This window comes from Nicotiana tabacum, chromosome 22 (genome assembly GCF_000715075.1).
Source record: "Nicotiana tabacum cultivar K326 chromosome 22, ASM71507v2, whole genome shotgun sequence".
NCBI classification, from domain to species: Eukaryota; Viridiplantae; Streptophyta; class Magnoliopsida; order Solanales; family Solanaceae; genus Nicotiana; species Nicotiana tabacum.
Window position 1 is genome coordinate 7,987,569 of NC_134101.1, and position 17,441 is coordinate 8,005,009.

The window sequence follows — 17,441 nt, forward strand, 5'->3', positions numbered from 1 at the left end:
AGTTGATTAAATTAAATTGTCAGTGATTTAATTTAATTAACTGGTATTTGTGATCTTAACATGGGGAGTTAAAATAAGTGTTAGTGAATTTTCAAAATTCATATTGAGGAGTTCAATTGCAGTTTTTTAATGGAATAAACTTTAATTAATTATAGTAGGAATTAATTCATCCAAATTTTCGAATTAATGCTATAATTGGTAGCCTCTTACTATTTTTGTGGTCTCTGCTATACCTAGTAAAAACCTGGATTAACTTGGGTAAAAAATAACTTGGGAGAAAATTCATCTGGTAGAGTTAGAGTAGGATTCTAATTGCACAAGCAGAGTCCTACACGTTTTTGGAGCCCTCTTTGGCTGAAAAACGAGTCTACATAAGGAAGACATGTTTCACCCAATAACTCACTTTTTGAGTTGTATTGTTCTTGCCCACTCAAAATAATTTCGTCCAATGTCTTACTAGAACCATAGCAGAAAGACTGCAGCCCTGGATTCTTGCTTTGAGGAGGACCTGTGCAACGCTTTCAAGAGGTTAGTGGTTTCTAATCTCGTAATTATATCATTGTCTAATTTACATGTATTTGATGTCTGAATTGTATGCTTGCTTCCGGTGCGCATGTTCTAATATGCACAATTACAAGTTCTAATGTACTTATGATCTTTTTGGCGCTCCAACTCAAGCACAGAATTAATATTAAATAAACAATCATCGAAAGGATACCACGAAGCAAGATCGAAACCATCTTTTCCTTTTTTTTTTTGTCTTTTCCCTTCATTCCATTCACTGAAAATTGATCATTTTAATTACTATCATATTATTGCATCTCAATAATCATAAAAAACGGTTACAGAAAACTTGTCATCTTTATTGCCAACTTAATTTCAGGGACATCAAAAGACAGACGTTGCAAAAGAGACAATTCTGTTCCTATTTTTCTCTTTAAAAGATTAAGATTACACAAGATAAGAAACATTTGCGTGGAAGCATAAAAAAGCAAATGCAAATGCATCATCCATTTTATCCACGGCAGAGCTGCAAATTCTTTGAAGGAAGTTGGGTTGAAGATGAAACGTATCGTTCTTTATACTACAACTGGAGAACTACAATTCTACAAATTCTTTAGTCATCCTATGTTCTAACGTAAATGGTTAGAAGAAACTTACCACATACAACAACAACAACAACAACCCAGTAAAATCCCACAAATCCTATGTGCATGTGCCTCTTCCCAAGTATACTTCACAGAAGGTCCATCAATGAGAGAAGTTCTTCCTCTAAAAACATTTGCTGCAAACTTATGGGTGTCAATGGAACATATATAGTTTGCTTAACATTCAAGCATTGATCGCAATGACTCAGATTGAAGATTCATTGAAACCTGACACGAGTGGCGAGGCCTCTGAGTATTTATGTGTTTAATTTGAACCGAATTGGTAGCATAAGTAAGATTGAAGAGTAACATCTGGAACCTTTCAGAACTATGACATATATTGGCAATGTGAAGATCAGATTAGAGTTGACAGAGCAAAAAAAAAAGTTCAAATATTTCTTGTTTCTTCATAAAAAAGGTAAAGGAATGAAGTGAGAACGAGAGCAAGAAATAAAAAAGGAGGTCCACTACACATGGCTGAATAAAATAAAAATAAAACAATAAGTGAGTGATGAAGAAGAACAAGAAGACATGCTTTCCACTAACCACGGAGAAAGAAGAATAAAAATAAGAAAGATCAAAGAAAGTATGTACCAAAATGGACCAAAATATCACCACGAAGCAAAATTCCTTTAAATAATATGGACAGATCAAGAAGTGATCCTTTACAAGTTTTTTATGCACCAGCAATCATGCATCAAATTTGAATTATTAACCAATGATAGTACTAATAAAAATTGTAGCAGCAAAATTATAGAAAGCAGATTCTAACAAAACTGCAGCTGCTCGAAAAATAGGCCAAGTAGATCTCTGGTCAGTGAACAAAATTTCTTAACTATTTCCTGAGTATAGTGCTGATTAGTCTAGAGCAGCTATAATTGCATCAACAACTTCTTGGGTAGTGCAATCTCCTCCAAGGTCCTTTGTCCTGACTTTTGCCTCTGCTATTACACGTTTTACAGCTGTTTCTAAACAATCAGCAAATGATGGAAATTCACGATGTCTAAGCATCATTGCTGACGACAAAAGAAGCGCCACTGGATTTGCTTTCTTAAGCTTCAAAATCTTTTCATTGCCAACATTCCCAGCTGAAGCACCTTGCTCAAATACTGCTTGATCAGTCCCAACATTACCTTAGAAAATCACAGCCATACATTAAATCTCATAAGCAGCCTAATGCTTGAGGAAGAAATCCTGATAATATTCTAATTGTTCCCTGAGAGATGCTATAAATGATCTGTAGAATAGACAAGCACAAGGCACTTAAATTTTTCTTCCAACAAAGAAGTTAGAACAAGTACTAATGAGCATTTGTTAAAGTCACAGGAGAAGTAGGCACTCATAAAGAGGCTTCTAGTGCATTTTGTTAAGTACTAGCAATTAGTCGGAACTGTCACATAATAAGCAAAAGGGCACTAACCAATTCAACAACAATACAACAATAACGACCCAGTGAAATCCCACTAGTGGAGTGTGGGGAGAGCAGTGTGTACGCAGACCTTACCCCTACCCCGAAGAAGAAAAGAGGTTGTTTCCGAAAGACCCTCGGCTCAAGAAAACGAAAGGAGACAATATCAGTATCACCAATAGAAACCATAGGAAAAATAACATCATGAAAATGAGAAAGTAGATGCAAAGCAAACTTAATAGAGAGTACATAGACGCGACACTATGGAAAACAAAAGAGTAGCAAGACACAACATTGCCACTAGCTGACATCGGCAAAAACCCTACCATACTAGCCTCACAAAGGTACGAAGTAAGGTAGACTCAACTACCTCCTAACCTACAACCCTAATACTCGACCTCCACACCTTCCTATCAAGAGTCATGTCTTCGGAAATCTGAAACTCTCGCCATGTCCTGCCTGATCACCTCTCCCCAATACTTCTTAGGTCGTACTCTACCTCTTCTCGTGCCCTCCAAAGCCAGCCGCTCACACCTCCTTACAGGAACATCTGGGCTTCTCCTTTGTACGTGTCCGAACCATCTGAGCCTTGCTTCCCGCATCTTGTCATCAATGGGAACCACGTCCACCTTCTCCCGAATATCTTCATTCCTGATCTTATCCATCCTAGTGTGTCCGCACATCCACCTCAACATACTCATTTCTGCTACTTCATCTTCTGGATATGTGAGTTCTTAACAGGCCAACACTCAACCCCATACATCATTGCCGGTCTAACCACCGCTTTGTAATACTTACCTTTGAGTATCGGTGGCACTCTCTTATCACACAGGACTCCAGATGCTAACCTCCACTTCATTCACCCTACCCCAATACGGTGTGTGACATCCTCATCGATCTCCCCTCCCCTCTGAATAACCGACCCAAGCTGAGCAGGACGAAGACGGAATACCTGGAGTGTAAGTTCAGCACTGAGCCGAGGGAAGTGGGCGTGGAAGTGATTCAACAACCAACCAGTAAATACCTCGTATTTGGATGGATATCGTTATACTGGAAAGTTCTTTATTACTCAGTCATGGGGGGGGGGGGGGGGGGACAAAGAGATGTAGAGGAGGGTCAAGCATAAACAAGTCTAATAAAGGGTGATCACTTAGAAGTTAGAACTTAACAAGGCTAACAGAAAGATTTAATCTCAAGAGATATCGAAACCCACAAAGTAATTGACCAACTACATTTATGTTAGACATGCTAGCTGAGCAAACCAACGGTGAAGTTTGAAAGAACATAACGATCTATAAATGCATCCAAAATATAAAAGGAAAAGAAAAGGCCAACATGAAATGTAATTGAGCAGCAGTATCATTCCCTTGGAGCTAGTGCAACCTGGGGTGGATGAAGTTAGGCAGCACGGAGATACCTGCTTGGCCCTCACCAATATACCTACTCAGGATGATGCATAGCGCAGTAGACAAGAGTTGGATTAGTGGCTGTACCCATTGGAAGAATGGATGGGGAACTGTCTGAATTTTACACATACACATTGCTGTGTCAATCCCCACATTCCAACAACATTGGCTTGTGACGTGACAAGGCTTTAGGTAGAGCGTGCTGCTTTATTTTTATTTTATTTTTAAAAAAAAAAGCTTTTTAAAAAATTCGCTATCCCATAGAGAATAGAAATATCTATTCCGAAAGCAGCAGGTCTTTCTCCTTCCTTACACCAAGTAAATATGCCTTCCAATAGTGGTGGATCCACAGGTCCATCTCTTATGGAACTTTATAAAAATTCATAGATTTTGATGACAGAGAAGCATTCAACTTTTCTAAAGCCAACTCGAGAACATTGCAATCTCCACAAAAGAATATGCTCAAGCTGAATAGAGCTAGAACATCTTCTTCAAACCTTGCAAAATGCACCTTTACCTGTTTGGTCAGCTTGAGCACATTCTTTTTCACCCAGCTACACTCCAATTTCTTTTCCGCTCGTCGCCTGCATGCACTTTTCTTTTCTATCATCTCTGTAATAAGGGAGGAGTAAATGTAACGACACCAGCATTGACCCTGGTTCATCAATTAGTTGCACAGTTGTTGTAGCCATCTCCTCTAATCCTTGGCTCTCTAGTATGCCGTTGACAGTGTGACTTCCTTTCCTAATTTGTCAGCCAGAGGCAGTTAATTTTTGTCACCTAGCTCTATTCCTTAGCTTGAGCTAATCGTTATGACTTTGGTCTGCATTCTTTATCCCCGAACTTCACTATCTTCAATGGCTCGAGAAAAATCTCTAACGAATATCATGCTTCTAACTAGACCTCTATCTACACCTCCATTGGTTCAACATATGATTCACCTATACGAAAGCCAAAAAGTTTGTCCTCGCCACATGGATCAGGGCCTAGAATTTTAATTCCTTTTTTGTGCTGAGAGGCTGAGACGACTTATCCGTCCGTGGTTGATGCCTTACAAATTGGCCTTGATTTCAGCACCTGCCTGCTTTCCATTTTTAATGGAAATTTTTTTTCTTGTGGCAGAGTCAGCCCACTTACAACAACTTCGGTTGTTAGTGTTCCCCCGCTTCCCATCAGTAAGCAAAAGCTTCCGATCTGGCTGAGTTAATCTCAGTTCGAATTCCCCACTTGTCCACAAGTTGCTTGGCTCTTTATAGTTTTTTGATGAAGTTGCTTAGCTCTTTGTAGTTTTAAGGGCAAGTATTCCAGCTGGCCATCTCTATTTGTAGAAAATGCATTTTAGAGTGACCTCTCTGACGCCTTATGTTCTGCACCCAATTCATCATCTTAGACCAAATTGACACCAAGTATATCCAATTGCTTGCCTCAAATGCAGTGTCCCCGGAATTTTCTTGTCCGAAGCCCTAACAAAAACTCTAGCCTATCGGAGGTTTCTCTTGTTCCTTGAAACCTTGTTAAGTTCCAAATAACCACCACAAATGTCTCCGTCTATTCAGACAGGATATTCATCACAAGTGCAATGGAAGCCCGCCAGTGACTTGGTTTAGGATTAGGCTGATGACAGTGCGATCAGAGACCACTAGTCAAGGAAGAGCTTCTGACCTTCGAAATACCATTCACCCACCTTGACTCTCTGTAATAGCCTTCACAGGTAATCGGCAGAGGAAAAATGTGTCAATTCATCTTATGAGCCCATCTCTACACCTCCAGAACATGAGGCACCTCTGTATGTAAGCTCCGAATTTTCAAATTAAACATTTATTAAGATGATTTAATCCTTAGCTACTGAATTTTCTTCTATTGAAATTCAATGACCCTCCTCCACTAATTTCATATGACTTTAGCTCTCATTTCTAGCCAGCTACTAAGAGCAGCAACCTCTCTTCTAACCTAATGTGCATAAGGTTGTGTTAACCTGCTACCCTTTTTCTGATGAATCTTCTGTATTTAGGTTATGTCTTCCCAGCCTGAGTCCACTATCTCTGGTATGATTATGTTTGAGCTCCTTTTGCCTTGCACAGCTTGAATAAGAACATACTGAATAAGTGGTAGCTATAGTTGTAATCTCAATGTGCAAAGATTTCCCTGACCTTTCCCTGACCTTCTGATGCCAATCCGGTTGTACTGCAAGTCCAACAGATGATGCGATTTCCCTAAACTGTCATCCTGCTTATTCCTTTTCCTTTTAGTACCTCGAAACAGCTCAATCTTCTGTTACTGTAATTTACTACTTCTGTCTGCCAATAAAATATGAGTTTTCTATTCATTTAGAACATTTGTGGATCAATTTTCTGCAGTATAGCTAGACTTAAGTTACCAAGAAAATCCATCTACAAAGAAGCTAGTTGTTTTGGTTGCTGGGAAGTTAACAGGTTAGATCACCGGAATTATATTTGATAAATTGTGACTTACAGATTAGCCACCAAGTTAAGGGTGTCTTAACTTAGTGAAATCTTAAGATCAAACTGTCATTTATAGACAAAAAAAAAAAGGGCTGCTAATGCTAGCAAGAATCAACAGCTTAGCATAATACAGAGATGTAATCATTCAAAATGTCTGAAGGATTTACCTCCTGGCATGACTCCTGTTCCACCAGCTAAACCAGCAGCTGTATTTGCAATTAGGTTTCCGTAGAGGTTGGGTGTCACCTTGCAATGGTTGAAGTTCAGCAAAAAGCTTATCAGCTATGTCAAAATTAGGAGACAAGTTAGAATCGGGCAGCTAAATACACACCAAATGATTGCTTCTGGATCGATGCAGGAAAGCTGATGACTCTTAACCTAAAAACCACAGTGAAAAAAGCCGGGAGGGTAATACCTACCTTTGCTAATCTTAATTTTTTCTATCCATGCTCTCTCACTGATATCCTATATTTTGATAAGGCAAGCTTTTATAGGTGTATAACCAGCAACAAGCATATGCTGGAAGCCTGGACATTGCGACCAATCAAGCTTCTGTTAGTTGTAACTTGTAACAGAGTATGTAAGGAGTTTAAAAAGTCAAACATGACCTCAACATCCTGAATAACGTTTATATTTGCCAGCTTATCCCAAAAAGATAGAAAAAGTATATATTTGAATTTAAGCCTAAGTATATTCTGGCATTCCTCTCTCTCCAGATAGTCCACCAAATAGCTGCTGGGATAGCATTCCATAATCTTGTCCGAGTACCTCCCAGTCCCCTAACTGTAGAAATATCAAAACAGTTCTAGGCATAGCCCACTTGAGTACAGCAGAGTGAGAAACATGTCCCACAGCTGACCAGTGATTCTAAAATGCAGAAATAGACGACTTGCATCCCCTTCTCCGTAAGTTGCACTGAATGAAGCAAGCATTTCTTCTCACCAACCAAGCTTACTGATATCGTATTATTTTACAAGAAAATCAAAGAGGCCACTCAAGGGAAATCCCAGGTGCAAGATTATCCTGGTAACTCAATTGTAAATGAAGGAGAAGGGAAAAGACTTCAATATTTTTGCAGACCTTGTCACTTGGACTCTGTTATTTCATCACATCACTGGTCTCGACAGTTACCAGTAAGAACACAAAATTAAGAGGTCAAAATAGATGCTAGAGACAGAGTGCCAAAACTAGGCCCTTTGACTATGCAAGCAACCTAGTGAACATTCCTAACTTCCAATATTATTTGCTTATTAGTCCATAGCCAAATACCATATGTACTAGTCTCATATCAGCTTCAAGCAAGTTTCTAACTTCAAAAGTCAAGCAAATTATCCAACTGCACACAAACAGCAGACAGGACAAGCTCTCAGCAAGCCAATCCTCTCCTCAAGGACTAAACTAATGGATGACATTCACCATTAGATTTCTTTTAGTAAATTTGAATGACACCATTAGATATCAGATGTAAGAGAAGCTAGAATTTTAAGGACGGTAGTAAAGAGAAAAGCCACGGAAGCATATCCCCGTATCATGACATCAAATTGTTCTGGCCTTGAGACAAGTTGCATGCAGCAGTTATCCACAATAATCTCCTCGTACTGTATTTCTGGATATTTAGCTGCAACTTCTCTACATGATTCTAGGAATAGACCATCTGCAAGTTTCATAATGTTGACTTTGTGCACAGCTGTAACCTTCTTTCTTTTGTTTACATCAGCATACTCAAATGCAAATTTTGCTATACGCTCAGAACAATATTTTGTTATCACCTGGAAAAGGGAAAACATGAAAGTCCAAGTCATGGGACAGGAGAATTTTACAGAGGAGTCGATAAATATGAGGAACCACAAAGGAACATTGATAAAGAAAAAAGAACAACTACTTTTTTAGAAGGATCAACAAGCAGGCATATAAGAGTAACATTTAAACCATATAGGCATAAATTGGTCAAGTTACAAAATGAAAATTCATATGAAGAAAAAATCACGTGCATCTCGCTTAGCTGGCCCATTTCTCTACCCTTTTGACGTGACCAGGTAAAGATAAGCACTAACAGTGTAATTCTTCCTCATGCACAAACCACAATCAAACAGGTTCAACTGCAGCTGATAATGTATACACTTCACTCAAGATTACATCACCTATCAAGGATATTAATATGATAATAATGTCAAGGATATATAAAATGAAGAAGCAGCAAAGCTTCAGGCAAAATGCACTCTCCAGCACGAGGATGGAGCACAAAGAGTATTTCCCAAAAAAATGTGCACCGTGTTTCCCAAAATGGGGCCTTCCATACTAACCTACTAAGGAATGAGTGCATTAGTGTGCACCCTGCGGTAGTGGTGCAGCCACCCTATGCCAAGGGTGGTCAAGCGCATATCCTTGCCAAAAAATTATACTGCGTATATAAGTTAATACTCCCTCCGTTTCAATTTATGCGAACCCATTTGACTGGGCACGGAGTTTAAGAAAAGAGAGAAGACTTTTGAACATGTGGTGTAAAATGAGGCACATATATTTTGTGTGGCTATAAATCATTGTATAAAGGTAAATTGTTGCCAAATAAGGAAAGGAGTCATTCTTTTTTGCACGAACTAAAGAAGAAATAGGTTCACATAAATTAAAACAGAGGGAGTACTACTTTATATGATTATATATTAGATCTTGAACATCCTTAACACGGTTGAATGAGGCAGCCCAACGGTTCAGGGTGTTTAAAGTGTTGTTCACCGGTTCTCAAAGTTATGCCCATTTTATTTGCCAAAATTAAATGGAGACAACCATGTGTGGTTTATTTTTTATTTATTGCTTAGCTAAATGTTACGTAGTTTGACCTAAAAAATTTAGTACACCATTCATCGACAAAAAAGAAATTATTAACTTGTTTAAGTTTGAACACCCTTGACGGAATTACTGGCTACGCTGCTGCCATGCGGTCCTACATGGGGCCTTATGCATACAATAATGGGCCAAAACATGATTACGATCTAAATCTCAAGGATAACTGCACATTCAAAACAAGGCATCAGAGTAAATGCACATAAGAGCCACCTATATGTGCAGTTCTACTAAAAGTAGCGCATGGTCCCTTTTTTAGACACAGTAAAATTGGATACAACAACAAGAACTATGCCTCAATCCAAACTATGAATCCTCAATATCCATTCGCACCTCATCAATTTTTTTACATCTTCTCGCATAGGCAGAGGTAAGCAAAGATTATGAATCTAACGGGCTCGCATAACATACTAAAATGAAAAATTCTCAAAACGAAAAAGTGCAGTACCTTAAGGCTCTCAACGACACCAGGAACAACCTCATGCTCAAGGCCAGCATACTCTCCCTCGGTATTCTCCCTAATCACAACAATATCCACATCCTCATGCCGCGTAGGCAACCCTGGGAAAGTGAAACAATGCACAATAGAAGCGTACAGATCAAGCTCTTTCCTCATTTGCACATTCAGCGACCGGTGTTTTTAACCCTCCTTTTAAACAAACCTTATTCTTCTTAATCGAATCAATTACTTCCTCCGGAATACACTTCATATCACCGCGTACTTCGTACCGCTCGAAGTAAACGGGTGCCTGCATCACTTGTTCCACTGAATCGGTTACCAGTGGACCAACGCCGTGACTGCTCGTGGCGAGGCGTTAGTGGTGAAACAGCGATAGGTGGATTGTTGGATCAGTTTTTTTAGGATTTTTGAGCCATGGTTTGATTTTGATTTGTGTTGAAATTTTTTCAGTTTTGGTCAGTGATAAAAGCCATTAAATACGAGAGTCCTAACTCCTAATAGGCAAGGAAAAAGAAAAAATTGGAATATTGAGAAGAAAGAAAGAAAGCGGAGATGCGCGCCACACTTTGCGCAAAAAAAGCTGAAGAATAGCCGGTTTCGAGAATCCATCATATGACCAAACAGCATCTCATTCCATAACACACTTCCTCAAACTAATATTTTCTCCACAACTATAATATTTTCTCAATTTCATTTTACTTCGGCACTATTAATCCGTTTGCAAAAGGAATATTTCATCTTTTATTTTTAAAAATAATTTAATGTTTTAACCAAAAATTTTAATTTTAATTTGTTCATTTACTCCTAATTAAATGATTTATAGTCACATAAATCTTATAGTAACATGTTTAAAACCAACTACGATACATATATTAAAATATAAAAAAAAAGTAATTGCTTATTATTTTTTTGTAAATAAATATCTAGAGAAAAAAATAATTAAAAGTTTATAAAGCAAATCTAACATATCATCCCAATTTAATTAATGAGAAGGTTTTTTGTATAGGGTAAAATATGTTCATATTTAATGATAGCATAAGAAAGCGATACGTGGAGCCGAAGACAAAAGACAGTTGGATCTGAAGGCAACGATCTTGTTTGCTACCAGAGATAACGATATTATTAAAGGCAAAATAAATGTCTGTCACCTGGTATCATTCAATGAAGAATATTCTATAGCATTAAGTATGTAGTCTGTTACAGAGAATATGACATTCATTACCTACCGTTACACATTCTTCAATGGCCCTCATAATTGTCATTTAAGAGGGGCTTGATCCTAGGACCTTGTTCCCTAGGTGCAGCTTAGGGGTGGCAAACGGACGGGTCGGATCGGATATGAGCGGGTCGAAAACGGGTAATTTAAAAACGGATAAATTATCCGACCCGACCCATATTTGATACGGATAAAAAACGGTTTATCCGGCGGATAATATGGATATTCATACTATCCATGACTTCTTAAATATAATCACTTTTGGTAAAATTCCTAGTCTCCCAAACTTGAAGAACCCCAATTTGAGGCTTTACAAATGTAAAAGATAAACTCATTAGTTATCTATGGGTTATTCATTTGGTTATCCATTTTCTAAGCGGATAATATGGTTCTTATCCATATTCGACCCGTTTTTAAAAAATTCATTATCCGACTCATTTTTTAATGGATAATATGAGTTGATAACTGTTTTCTTTTAACTATTGTGCCACCTTTAGTGCAGCTATAAATAGTGAGCTCTATCATCGTTGTAAGGACACGAATATTTTGACAAGCATATACTACACTGTGCAAAACTCAATACAATTTTACCTTCTTGCTCATTTATATTGTTATTATTGCCTCTGGAAGTCCTACTCCCGGAATCACAATTCCTGTTGTTTTATCTCAACTTCAAGGCTAAGTCTTACATTTTTGTCTAATTTATTTATCATTTTATGATCAAATCGATTTACTTGTCTATAAACCACGTATAAATTCAATTGTACCATTTTACGGGTAAATAATAGTAGTATTGCACTCTGATGTAATATAGTTAACTTCATTTGTCTAAATTTCCCATCCTTACACTATACCCTCAAATCACTCTAAGGTTGAATCCATCAAGTGTCAATACAAACGTGAGATTTTCTTACGCCATCGGCAATATTAGACTACAAGTTTAACAAAAAGAACAAAAATGTTCAATTTAGATGGTACATAAATAAATTTAAACGTTTTTCCTTTCATTTAAATAAAAATTGGAACAGAAAAACATAAAAATGAGCAATAGATTATATTCATGACAAACTTAACAGTGATTCTATGTCAAATGAAAACAGGGATAACTCCTGATTGTTTTTTCTGTTTTTAGGGTTCCTGATTTTGGCTTCAAGCTTTTCCCTGTAACAAATTAAAAAAATACCAATTAAAGGTTGAGATTATAAAACCATTAAAGAAGGAAAAATAACTGAAAAGAAAACCCAGTAATTCCTCCTTATTTTGTATGTTTATGACTGTATGTTATGCATTCAGCACTAGCATATTCTTTCATTTATATTTTATTGCTTTAATTTCTTTAATGAAAATAATGGTTGGTTGACTTTAACTGCCCCTCATCAATGGTCAACCAGTTGGGTGACCCAAACTCTTTGCTCGACCCAATGGACCGACGGCCCAAAGGACAAAACCTTTTGGAATCTTTACCCAAATAGTCGGGTTCGAGCCGTGACAACAACCACTAATATTTATATTAGAGTAGATTATTTATATCACATCCAATAGAATCCGATCTATCCCAGATTTTATGGGAACACGGGATACTTTGTTTACCGAATTGTTCTTTTTAATTATACATATGTTACATATTCACCAGTTATTTTTAGTTTAAATAGTTGGGTGAGCGTCTATTTATGTTAATTTCTAAAAGAAACTTAGCAATGTGACACTTTGGACAGCATAGAAGCCAATAATGTGGTACACTAATGAACAATAATGTAACCCAAAATCAATAATGTCTGGGATGCGCTAAATGGTAAATCATAGGAGTCATTAAACTTGTAAAAATTGCATGGGGCGCCCTATTTGGTTGCTCATTTTTAACTTATACCCGTTTTATTTTTTGTTTGCATCCGTACTCATTTTTTTTTGTTAAAAGTAATTTAAAAAGATGATTTTGCCCTTCTTTAATAAAAGACTATTGAAAAACTGCAGTATAAAAACTTAAGCATGTTTAGGATGAGGTTTTAGCAAATAAACTAAAAAACTTCAACTTGTTTAGACTGAGGTTTCAGATAAAACTCAGGACAAAACTGTAGACTGCGTTACAAAACTTCAGCGTGTTTTGGTATGAAGTTTTAGCAAATGAACTAAATAACTTCAGCATGCATTAGCAAAAACTCTTTAGAAAATTACATACTGCAAGACAAAAACTTAACCATGTTTAGTCTGAAGTTTTAGCAAATAAACTAAAAAATTTTAGCATGTTTAGTCTGAAGTTTTAGCAAATGAACTAAATAACTTCACCATGTTTTGTCTGAAATTTTAGCAAATGAACTAAATAATTTCAGCATGCATTAGTAAAAACTCACTAGAAAATTACATACTACAAGACAAAAATTTAAGCATGTTTAGTCTGAAATTTTAGCAAATGAACCAAAAAACTTAAACATGTTTAGTCTGAAGTTTTAGCAAATGAACTAAAAAACTTAAACATGTTTAGTCTGAAATTTTAGCAAATGAACGAAATAACTTAAGCATGTTTAGTCTGAAATTTTAGCAAATGAACTAAATAACTTAAGCATGTTTAGTCTGAAATTTTAACAAATGAACTAAATAACTTAAGCATGTTTAGTATGAAGTTTTAGCAAATGAACTAAATAACTTCAGCATGTTTAGTCTGAAATTTTAGCAAATGGACTAAATAACTTCAGCATGTTTAGTCTGAAATTTTAGCAAATGAATTAAATAATTTCAGCATGTTTACACTGAAGTTTCTGATAAAATTCATGACAAAACTGTAGATTACAGGATAAATAATTTTAGCATGCATGCAAGTGTGATTCTGAAGATGAATCTGGACAAGTTTCTGATTTTTTTATAAAGTTGCTGAGAGGAGAGGAGAGGAGGAGATCGTTTTATATCTTTTGTCAAGGGTGTAATTGTCATGTTATTACAGATTTTTTGTGAGATGACTACCAAATCAATAATTTTAAAAAATATGATACATGTTAAAAGGTGACACAAATATAGGGTACGACTGCAAATCCCCGTTAAACTTTCATGGAAGCACTTTGTCTTTGAAAACAAAACTTCGTAATAAAAGCACGCGTAAATTTTCAAAGCATAAATCCACAAGCCCTTGAATTACAATTTCATCGAAATTTTTGCTTATCACCCCATTCACTTGTTTCCACCAACGCGTTTGATCATGCATGTTCACTTATTGTATCTGAAAGAAAAAAAATCAATTCGTTGTCCTATCTTTCAAGACATAAATCTTGCAACAAAAGGGAATGTATAAAAGAAAAGTTTTGTAATTCACTGATGGAGCCGTGCGAGGGCCACTATGTAGGAATATTTGTTTTATGTAGCAACTTTGCATACAACTTGACAATAAGAAAGCTAAGTAATTTTAATAAGGGTGATTGACACAGTTACTCACAAAAAAAAAACTATTTATTCTTACTTCCCTATTTGTTTTTCTACCATCAAACTAATTACATTTCCTATCCATAGTAGTTTTTGTGAGAAATTTTCTCTTTTTCTCCAATTCTTTTTTATTTATATGCCTCTTTTCTTTTTTCTTTTTTTTCTTTCTTTTCTGTTTTTCTTTTTTCTCGTTTTCTTCTTATTTTTTCCCTTTTCTCCTTTATTCATTTATTTTTGCTCAAATCGTATTATTGTTATTTTTACCATAACTTATTTCACACTCAAATTTAACCCCTTCTTTATTTTTTTTCTTTTTATTTATTTTCTTTATTTCTTGTTCCTTTTCTAATTCAACTTGATTGCCATGCAAACCTTGATCTCCCTCCCTACAAATAACAGTACACGCTCTACCATTAGCAGTAACACAACCAGTTATGGAGCAAGAAAACATAATCTACGGCCACCAAATCTCCATATATACTAGTTAGAATAGAAATGATAATAAAATATTGAAAAATATAATAAAAATATAAGTAGCAAAAAAGACTTCTAGTACCATATGATACCAATATGGTATACATGCATACCAACCGAGTATATGATTGTTCAAGAATATTGGTACAACTATCTGCGACTATACTATTGTACAAAAACATTAAAGGATGCAATAAAAGTATGAGAAAATTACATGCTCGCATTGCAAGCTAAATTGTCACGACCCAAAATCTAACCATGGTCGTGATGGCGCCTATCGTGTTACTAGGCAAGCCTACTTCCCAAAATATTACTACTAAACCTATTATAAGAATTTAATAAAATATTTTAACATTTAAATTTTTCATAAACTAAATCAACTCTAAATATAATATAGAAAAATACGGAAACGAGCCCCAAATATTGGGGTGTCACTAAGTCATGAGCATCTAAAACTATGAACTAAGATATATAAACTGTCTAACTGTCCAAAAGAAGAAATGACAAAAGGAGTAACAAGGTCCTGCGGACGCTAGCAGCTACCTTGCAATCTCCACAGATAGTCGACATGAACTCAATGATCGCCGCGCTCTAACTCACCTGGATCTGCACATAAAGTGCAATGTGTAGTATAAGTATAACCGATTCAGTAGTAACAGAAATAACTAAGGAACTGAGCAGTAGTGACGAGCTAAGTAAAACAGTCCAATTATTTATTTTCACAATTTAAAAATAAACAGAAATAAACAAGTAAATTCCATAACTCAATAAATGCCACAAAGAAGTTTAACAGATAAATGCAGCAACAACACAAATAAATACAACCTCACAGCAGTGTCACTCCATCACTCATCACTCACACTCAGCACTCAACACTCAACACTCAACACTCTGCGCTCACTGGGGGTGTGTATAGACTCCGGAGGGGCTCCCAAAGCCCAAGCGCTAAGCACGGATAACTCACGTGCCATCATATCAATACCTGGATCCGCACGGTCAACTCACGTGATACGCGGATGTCACGATCCCAAATTTCCTCCGTAGGAGGTCGTGATGGCACATAGTCTCTAAGACTAGGTAAGCCTAACAATGCGGAATAATCATAAATATCTTAAATAATTAAACTACAATTCAAATAATTACAACTCCCAAAACCTTGTAGAAATAAGTCACAAACTTCTAAAAATTTATTCTCAATGTTTCTATGTATTAAGATCTAAAGAAAAAATAAGGAAGCAACATAAAATGATAGAAGGGGACTCTCGAGTCTGCGTACTCTGGCAGATATACCTCGAAGTCTACGTGCGTAGGTAACTCACTAACGTTTAGACTGGTAAGATGTACCTGGATCTGCATAAAAATATGTGCAGAAGCGTAATATGAGTGCATCACAGCGGTACCCAGTAAGTGCCAAGCCTAACCTCGGTAGAGTAGTGACGAGGTCAGGTCAGGCCCTACTGGAGAATAGATAATGACATGAAAAAATATTTAAATAATTTAATAAGATAAAATGACAATGAAAATGAATCAAATAGTATGTCACATTTAATAACACCAAATAATTGCAAATAATATCTCGTGGAATCAAAACAGAATTCCTTTCAACTTTATGAAAATCACAACAATTAATCGAAGGCAACTATGGCCATAAATCAATATCAACAAGGGCACTACTGAGATACCGCCTCGTAGTCCCAAATCATAAATAAATTCACAATATCTCATTTTCTTATCTCACCGCGGGAGCCTTCACAATTTATTTTAAAGAAAATATTTTTTTCCCGAAGTAGCATCCCGCGTTTTAGCCATTATTATCACACCGCATGACTTCTATTAGTTCCCCCTACTAGCCACGCGTATCAAGCCACCTTTATCTCACTGTATGTGTTTCAATACCCAGACCTTATACCACCGCATGCGTGTCAATATCACAATATATCACAATTTGCACCTCAAGTGCTCAAATAATGTAACTTGCCGAAATAATTCAACAATAATATTTTTTCACAATAAAGTGCTCACGGCTCATGCCAAAATAAATCATCAATAATATTTGTCCATAATAAAGAGCTCACGGCTCCATCACAACGAGTACAAAAATCTTACAAATTATTCAAGAATAAATAATTCAGGAAAATAATATTTCAAAATCTTTAATACGTTGCTTCAATATCAGATTTAAAAATATCAAATATTTCATATTAATAATGTTTAATTTAAAGAAAATCACCCTTCAAATAATGCACAGAATAAAAGAAATCAAGTTTCAACTAAACAGGTATAACAATTAGCAGGAAAATGTCAAACAAATTTAAGGTATATATCTTAGATCAATGATAAAGAATATAACAAGATAAAATAATTTAATAAATGCGCAACAATGATCTACACAATTTAAAAATATAATCTTTCATATTTAGCCCGTGTACATACTCGTTACCTCGTGTACACTACTTTCAACACATTTCATTACTCACATTAATATCAATTCTAGGGGAAATTTCCCCCACACAAGGTTGGATAAGCCACTTACCTCGACTTACTCCAATTTAACCAAGTAGTATGCTTTTTCCTCGATTTTTCCCATTCCGATCGACTCGTATCTAGTCATAATTAAT

The 17,441-nt window shown here is 36.1% G+C and overlaps 1 pseudogene; it reads right to left on the bottom strand.

Annotated features, from left to right (window-relative positions):
- Nucleotides 1-1,762: 1,762 nt before the first annotated feature.
- LOC107799877 (isocitrate dehydrogenase [NAD] regulatory subunit 1, mitochondrial-like) lies at nucleotides 1,763-10,080 on the bottom strand (annotated as a pseudogene).
- Between the last annotated feature and the right edge of the window lie 7,361 nt (nucleotides 10,081-17,441).